Source organism: Stenella coeruleoalba, assembly GCF_951394435.1.
Source record: "Stenella coeruleoalba genome assembly, chromosome: 12".
NCBI classification, from domain to species: Eukaryota; Metazoa; Chordata; class Mammalia; order Artiodactyla; family Delphinidae; genus Stenella; species Stenella coeruleoalba.
The window spans coordinates 13892463-13899963 of record NC_137158.1 but is presented as its reverse complement, the minus strand read 5'-3'; positions in this window follow the sequence as shown (position 1 = coordinate 13899963).

Here is a 7501-nt window from a genome sequence, read left to right as displayed (position 1 = left end):
AGAAACCCTCCCAGGATAACGGGGTCTCAAACATTCAGTGCAGCTGTAGAAGTTTAAAACTATCTACATTCTTAATGCCTTTCCGTTGCTCTCCAAATAAACGACAAGTTTCTTTCACCTACGAGGGCACCATGACCAGGTTCCTGCCTCCCTCTCTAATCTTGTCTCACACCATTTTTCCCCTGTCAGAACATTCTAGCCACACTAGCCTCCCTTCTCTTTTAGGAACAGGGCAAGTCCTATCCCATATTAAAGCATTTGCAGTTGGTTGTTCCCAGTGCTCTTAAAATGTCTATGTCATTCTATGCTTCTGGTATCACTGAAAATGTCTTCTCAGAGAAGCTATTTCTGACTTAAAGTGGACTTCCCCTTGTGTTCTCCATATCATCACATTAATTTCATCCATGGTACTTAACACAACCAAAATTACCTTATTTATTTACTTACTATTTATATACTTTTCTTTTTCTAATCTTTATGAGAGCTAGAACCTTTCTCTTTGGTTCTTTGCAATGTCCTCAGCATCTCGCCTAGAGCATCTATCCTAGCCTAGAACAGGTGCTCAATAAATATTTGATAAATGAGCAAGTGAACGCTTTCCTTCACCCAGTCACAGTGGGAAAGTTCACACTATAGTAATAGTGAACTTTAGAATACTGAATTTCTTTCCTTTTCATTTAAAAAATAGTGAATTTTTTCATTTTCATTTAAAAAGTATTTTTGAAAAGAAATTTTAAAGGACATTTTCTTTTCTTTTAATTTTTTTGTTATTGTGGTAAAAGTCACATAATATAGGGCTTCCCTGGTGGTGCAGTGGTTGAGAATCTGCCTGCCAATGCAGGGGACACGGGTTCGAGCCCTGCTCTGGGAAGATCCCACATGCTGCGGAGCAACTAGGCCCGTGAACCACAATTACTGAGCCTGCGCGTCTGGAGCCTGTGCTCCGCAACGAGAGGCCACGACAGTGAGAGGCCCGCGCACCACGATGAAGAGTGGCCCCCGCTCGCCGCAACTAGAGAAAGCCCTCGCACAGAAACGAAGACGCAACACAGCCATAAATAAATAAAATTTAAAAGTCACATAATATAAAACATACTATTTTAACCATATTTAATTGTACAGTTCAGTGGCACTAACTACATTCACATTGTTGTGCAACTGTCACCATCGTCCAGCTCCCACATTTTTCACTGAAGGATATTTTCTATCCCAAATATATAAATTGCATATGCGTCCAAGGACTCCCCAAGACCATCTTCAGGTCCAACAATTCACTAGAAGTAATCAGAGAACTCAGCAAAGCCATTATGTTCATGGTTAGTTTATTCCAGAAAAAAAAAAATCCACAGATTATAAACCATCAATGAGAAAAGGCCTTTAAGGCAGCGTCCAGGAAAGGTCAAGTGCAAGCTTCTAGTTGTCCTCTCCCAGGGGAATTACGTGGACAGTGCTCAATTTTCCCAGTAAAGCTGTGTGACAGTACACAGTAACTACTGCCAGCCAGGGAAGCTCACATGAGCATGCAGGGTTTTCACTGGGGGTTAGTCACGTAGGTGTGGCTAAAGGCCAAAGGTCAAGCTGATACCATGTGGCTCAAGGCCCCTGCCATATATCACATCCTTAGCACTGAGAGGATGGGCCATCAGCTGTGGCCCAAGGCTCCCAGATAAACAAAGACATTCTGTTTAGGTCTTTATTCCAAGAGCTTAGAGGTTACCTCCAGGAGCCTGGCAAACACCAAGCCTTTCTTTGGAATATGCAGGATTTGAAGCTCCCATGTGTGCCAGGTTAATTCTTTACTGCATACAATAATAGATGTTTAGTCATTAAGGCAACTGGGGATACTGAGAGCTAGACAGCACAGATGAGACCCTTCTCCAAATCCCTAAAATCAAACCTAGTAAGAGAATAATAAGAAATTACTGGCTGTGTGTGTGTGTGTGTGCCTGTTAGCACAGGATGTAATGATGGACGTATCATTAGAATGACCCTGAAGGAGAAAATCTGAACCTCCCTCTGAGGAATAGAATATCTTGGAATGGCTCTGAAGTTCCCGCCAGGAAGAGAATTTCCTCCACATAGAGCAAGAAGAGCTAAGATACAGCAGTCACCTATTTGCGATTTTCCCTTGAGAAGTAAATTATCCAGAGGATTCTAGAAGGCAATTGGTTAACACAAGTTCACATCTATTATTTCAATGCAGCAAGATATCTACTGAGATGGACAGAGTCCCAGGAGAGAACAAGAGTGAAGGTAGGAGGGGAGGATCAATAAAATCAATCATCTCACATAATCTTGACAGCCAGTGGGACTGCACACGTCCACATTCAATCCAAAAAGGAAGGCAGGGCTTCCCTGGTGGCGCAGTGGTTGAGGGTCCGCCTGCCGATGCAGGGGACGTGGGTTCGTGGCCCGGTCCGGGAAGATCCCACATGCCACAGAGCGGCTGGGCCTGTGGGCCATGGCCACTGGGCCTGCGCGTCCAGAGCCTGTGCTCCACAACAGGAGAGGCCACAGCAGTGAGAGGCCCGCGTACAGCAAAAAAAAAAAAGGAAGGCAGAAACAGGGACAACTCTTAGAATTGTGGTTATTTTCATTTTCCTCTTTCAAATTCCTCAGAACTTAGCAGAGAGACCTGTAAGGCAGAAATGGCTTATATATGTAGTTTTTGTGAGCTGAAAGAGAGTTCCTGAAGAAATTATGTCCTATTTGTCTGCAGTTCTTAGAAAGGAACCCCAGGAGATAAGGTAGGTGGTGATAATTTTAATTAAGAGAGAAAAATAAATTGTATTTCTGAAGGCCTAAGGTTCATGGGCCCATAACTTGCAACCTTAAAGTAGTACATGCTGTTGAGGAAAAGGAATCCCTTGTGATTCCTTCCTACACATGCACATACACTGCTTTGCACCAAGAATATGTGAACACAATCCAAAATAAATCTCTGCTGCTTCAGAATTCTGTTAATTTATATTCAATCTCAGCCCCAAAGAATTTGACATGTTATTTTTAATAATAGGACAAATGTAGAAGATTCTAGATAAAACATCTGCATGAGGCAATGATACAACATAGAAGACTCATTTTGAGACATGTTTCGACAGATTTCAATAACCCTAGATGAGCATTCACTACCTCCAGTGTGGATGAATTCTGGGACTCAAGGTGATAGTGAAACGGAGCAGGACCCTGTGGGGCTCCTGGGCACAAAAGCTTTTCTGTGTCCCTCACTTCTTGATTACAGGAAATAGGCTTCATTCAGCCTCCATGACCTTCCCTGAGTTTCAACTGGGTGAGTTCAAACAGATACTAATTAGGAAAGGGAGGGGATGGTGAGACCAGTCAAGAAACAATAGTGCAGCCTTGGGGCAGGGTCCTGGTTCCCCCTCAAGGGATACACATAACAATATCTTTATGCTGTTTTGCAGGTACTGAAACCCCCAGCAGGTGGGAGAAGTTAACTGTATGCTACCCACCAGCACATAGACCCCCAGACCTGTTGGAACCAGAAGGTTGATGATGTTGACTCCCACTTACCTCACCATCAACCAATCAGAAGAATGTCCACAAGCTAATCACGCCCTCTTTGAATCATTACTATAAAACTCTTCACTATCCCCTCCAGGTCAGGACACACAGTTTTGAGGGCATGAGCCCACTGTAGCCCCCTTTGCCTGGCAAAGTAGTAAAGCTATTCTTTTCTACTTCACCCCAAACTCTGTCTCTGAGATTTAATTTGGTGTCGGGGTACAGAGGCCAGATTCAGCTTCACTATCTGGATACCGCTCTGTATGAATTACATGAACTAGTGAACTCGCTGCAAAAACAAAAATAATCATAATGCGCCAACCACATTATCCCAAAAGATAACGGTTTACATCGTCTATTAACAAGATATTATATTTTTATACTGTTTATGTATTAGCAGTGTATTATATTGTTTTTAAGATAAAGTAGTAAAAATGATCCTATTTATTTGGCATTTTCCTAGTAATATTCCAGATGGTCAGGTCTGAGAAGTTTACTCAGGGATGATTCTGAGCAACTGTGAATCCATGCTGTTGGGTACACCCTCCAGAAGGTAGCCAGAGAAGTAGTCAACACCTTGGTTGATAGATGTACAATCACTGGAAGATCTCTGCCCTAATCAGAGAGCTCAAATATCTCTTGATTCTTAATCTTATTAAAAATCTTCATTAAAAAGCTGACAACAATTCATTATATTTGCATATGCAGCCTTGCATAGTGTCATGAGAAAGGAATCAGTATCAGAAGCAAACTGATTTAGAAAATCATTTTAAAGCACTTACTGCTCATGGAATATAAAGCCTCGGTAGGTCATTATAGTCATCACAGTTCTCTCAACAGTTTAACCACATCACAAGCCGAAAAATGAGGAGGAGACGAGTGGGCTGTCATAGATAGAAATCTTCCATAGTCTTTACTTCCAAAGAGCTCCTTAAGGGCTTGCTTTCTCAAAGAGACAAAGGCAAATGTTCTGAAGATTGTTAGTGTCACAGGTGATACGAGAAAAACTAACTTCTTTTGTTGTACTAATGTTACTGATCAAGAGAGAACAAACTTGGGCTGATCCAGGATGCCCCTGCACAGATAATGGCAGAGGAACTGAGGCTAGATCTACATTAATTTGAGGGCAAAAAGCCGTGACCTGAAATGCTACTACCAACCAAGTTGATATTGATGTTCAAAGGCAAAAGAAAGATATTCTGGGATATTCAAGACTTCAGACAGTGCACAGCTCAAATGCCCTTCCTACAATAAAAACCATTTCAAAATATTTCCTCGTAGAGGGTGGTTAGTCAAAATAAAAGAACTCAAGTGAAAAAGCTATTGCCCTTTTTTAAAAATTCCTAATCAAAAAGAAAAATAAGAAAAAAGAAATAAAAATTAAAAAGCAAAGTTCCCAATATTTACATAGGAAAAGAGTGTCCTTTTAGAAAGCCCAGGATGATCAAAACAAAAAATTATTTGAATAGATAGCTCACTAAAATAGCCAATTTAAAACACATACATAGATATTCCCACACCTTTCTTTTACAGCTGAAATAACAAGTTTTTAAAATCTCAGATATAAATTACCATTCCCAAAACAAGAACAGATACCTGGGAATAATAGAACAAAATCACGGGACCCATATGTAGAAAACTACCAAAGTTATCAAGAAATGTAAATGCTAACTTGAAACAGAGAACTACCCCTGTTTCTAAATGGAAAGGCTGAAGGAAATACAGATGAAGATGAAATGAGAATGAAAAGCTTTTTTTAAGTGTAACACTGTAAGGCAAAAATTGCAAAGGAAAGCACTAGAACATATAATAGTATTAAAAAGTTTAATATCTGTATACCCAAAAGCAAAATAAAAGCTATGCATCCATCTGAGAATAATACTTGCAATCTATATGACAGGCAGATGGATAATGCTCATTAATATACAAAGAACACAGGCAATTCAATATAAAAATGCACTTTCCAATAGAATAATGGGTAAAAACATCAACAGACCATCCACAACAAGTGAAAATAAGTGACAAATATAAAAAATTTTCAAACATATTGGTTTTGGGGGGAAACATTTTGAGTTAAAGCTCTTCTCTTTTTTTGTGAGTCTCATCTCTCTTTCAACAAGGATGAGGTAAATTCTAAAACTCATACTGCGTTCCCAAGGAAGGGAAGTACAATTCCAATAGTACCACAATCACAGGAATTGATCTTTCAAAAGGTTAAAATGGGGCTTCCCTGGTGGCGCAGTGGTTGAGAGTCCGCCTGCCGATGCAGGGGACACGAGTTCGTGGTCCGGTCTGGGAGGTTCCCGCATGCCGCGGAGCGGCTGGGCCCGTGGGCCGTGGCCGCTGGGCCTGCGCGTCCGGAGCCTGTGCTCCGCAACGGGAGAGGCCACAACAGTGAGAGGCCCGCACACTGCAAAAAAATAAAAAAATAAGACCTCCCCAGAGAGGAGCAGCCCAGGCTCTTATAACTTATCGCTTGACAGTCTGCACCCCCTACAGAACACACCTTCAAAGGACCCCAATGCTTTAGATCTCTACTTTCATCTACCTGCCAGACTCTTGCTAATTAAGGAGTTGCCAGAATTTCCACTGGATTTTTTCTGTACACTTTACGATCCTCTGGGACAGCCTCTAGCTATACTGAACTGCCTGCCTGAGTAGTGCTGTTGTCTCCCAAGGTATCAGTGCTAATTTGGTTAGTGGTCTTGTCACAAAGTTGTACTAGTGTGAGTGGTCACCCCTCACCCTCACTCCATTTTCTCCATTAAGTCCTGTTAATTTTAGCACACAATTTTGCAAAACATCAGATTTTTGGTCTTTGGCTTTTTACCAAACACAGAACCTTTGTCCTATTAAACATAATTCCTCTCAACGTATCAAAAACCGAAAAAATATGGTAATAGGCCCCATACATTGCTCATCTATTTGTCCAAAAGTTATTTTAAGTACCTGCAATGTGCCAGGAACTGTGCACATCTCTTTTACTGTCCTGTTTGAAACCACCTGAAGGTTTTTCATCTCCAATAATGACAGAAATATTTTTAGGTACTTTGACATTAAGATTTTCCATTCAAATATCCTTTACATGCATCAAACCCCATTCCTAAAGATGGAGAGTGTACTTGTTTCAAAAATTCAATTTATTTTGTGACTTTGACTGAAAAATGTAACTCAGATGTCCTCTCACTGGTGTTTCATTATTTTCCCTACTTGACTTTCATCAGACTCTCAGGACGGGGACTGGCCCCAACAAGACAATCTCTAACCACCCCTACCTGGCAGCTCGCTTCACAGCTGCTGGCTCTCTTACCTCCACATCCTTGGGCTTTATTTCACAGCCTAGGTAGGCTTCACTCAATAAAACTAGACCACACTTGGCTTTTCATCTTCCTGGAGCTAATTTATAACACAGCCCCTAAACAAAGCTAACCTGAATGAAATACACACACACATACCTCACACTAATTTTATCATAAACCAAACATTTCTCTATCAGTTAGGGGAAAAGGGCCCATCTGATGCAGGACTTCAAAAGCTAATATTTCAAATACGAAAGAAAAAAATTTTTTTCAGTTCCTTCAATTTACTAAGCCTCACATAATTAATATGTGAATTTCAGACTTTCAAATATATGGCTTGCTTTTATAAGCAATGGTTAAGACACAAATAATATTGAAAGGTAATCAAAACCTTATGCTAATTCATAGCAGGATAATAAAGGTAAATATATATTTAGAGTATGTATGTATGAAAGCACACAGAGATAGGCATTAATATATATGACAGTACAAACTGGAATAATAAAATCAACTTCCCTCCCAACCCAAACAACACACACAGAATGGGGAGAAGTACGAATCTTTGCTACAACACAATTTTAATCAATGATTTACACGTATTATTATTGTAAGCATTACTTTAATGTTTCTTTCAAGGTACTTGTGTAGCAAAGACAATGGCTTGTAGGAGGCGTATC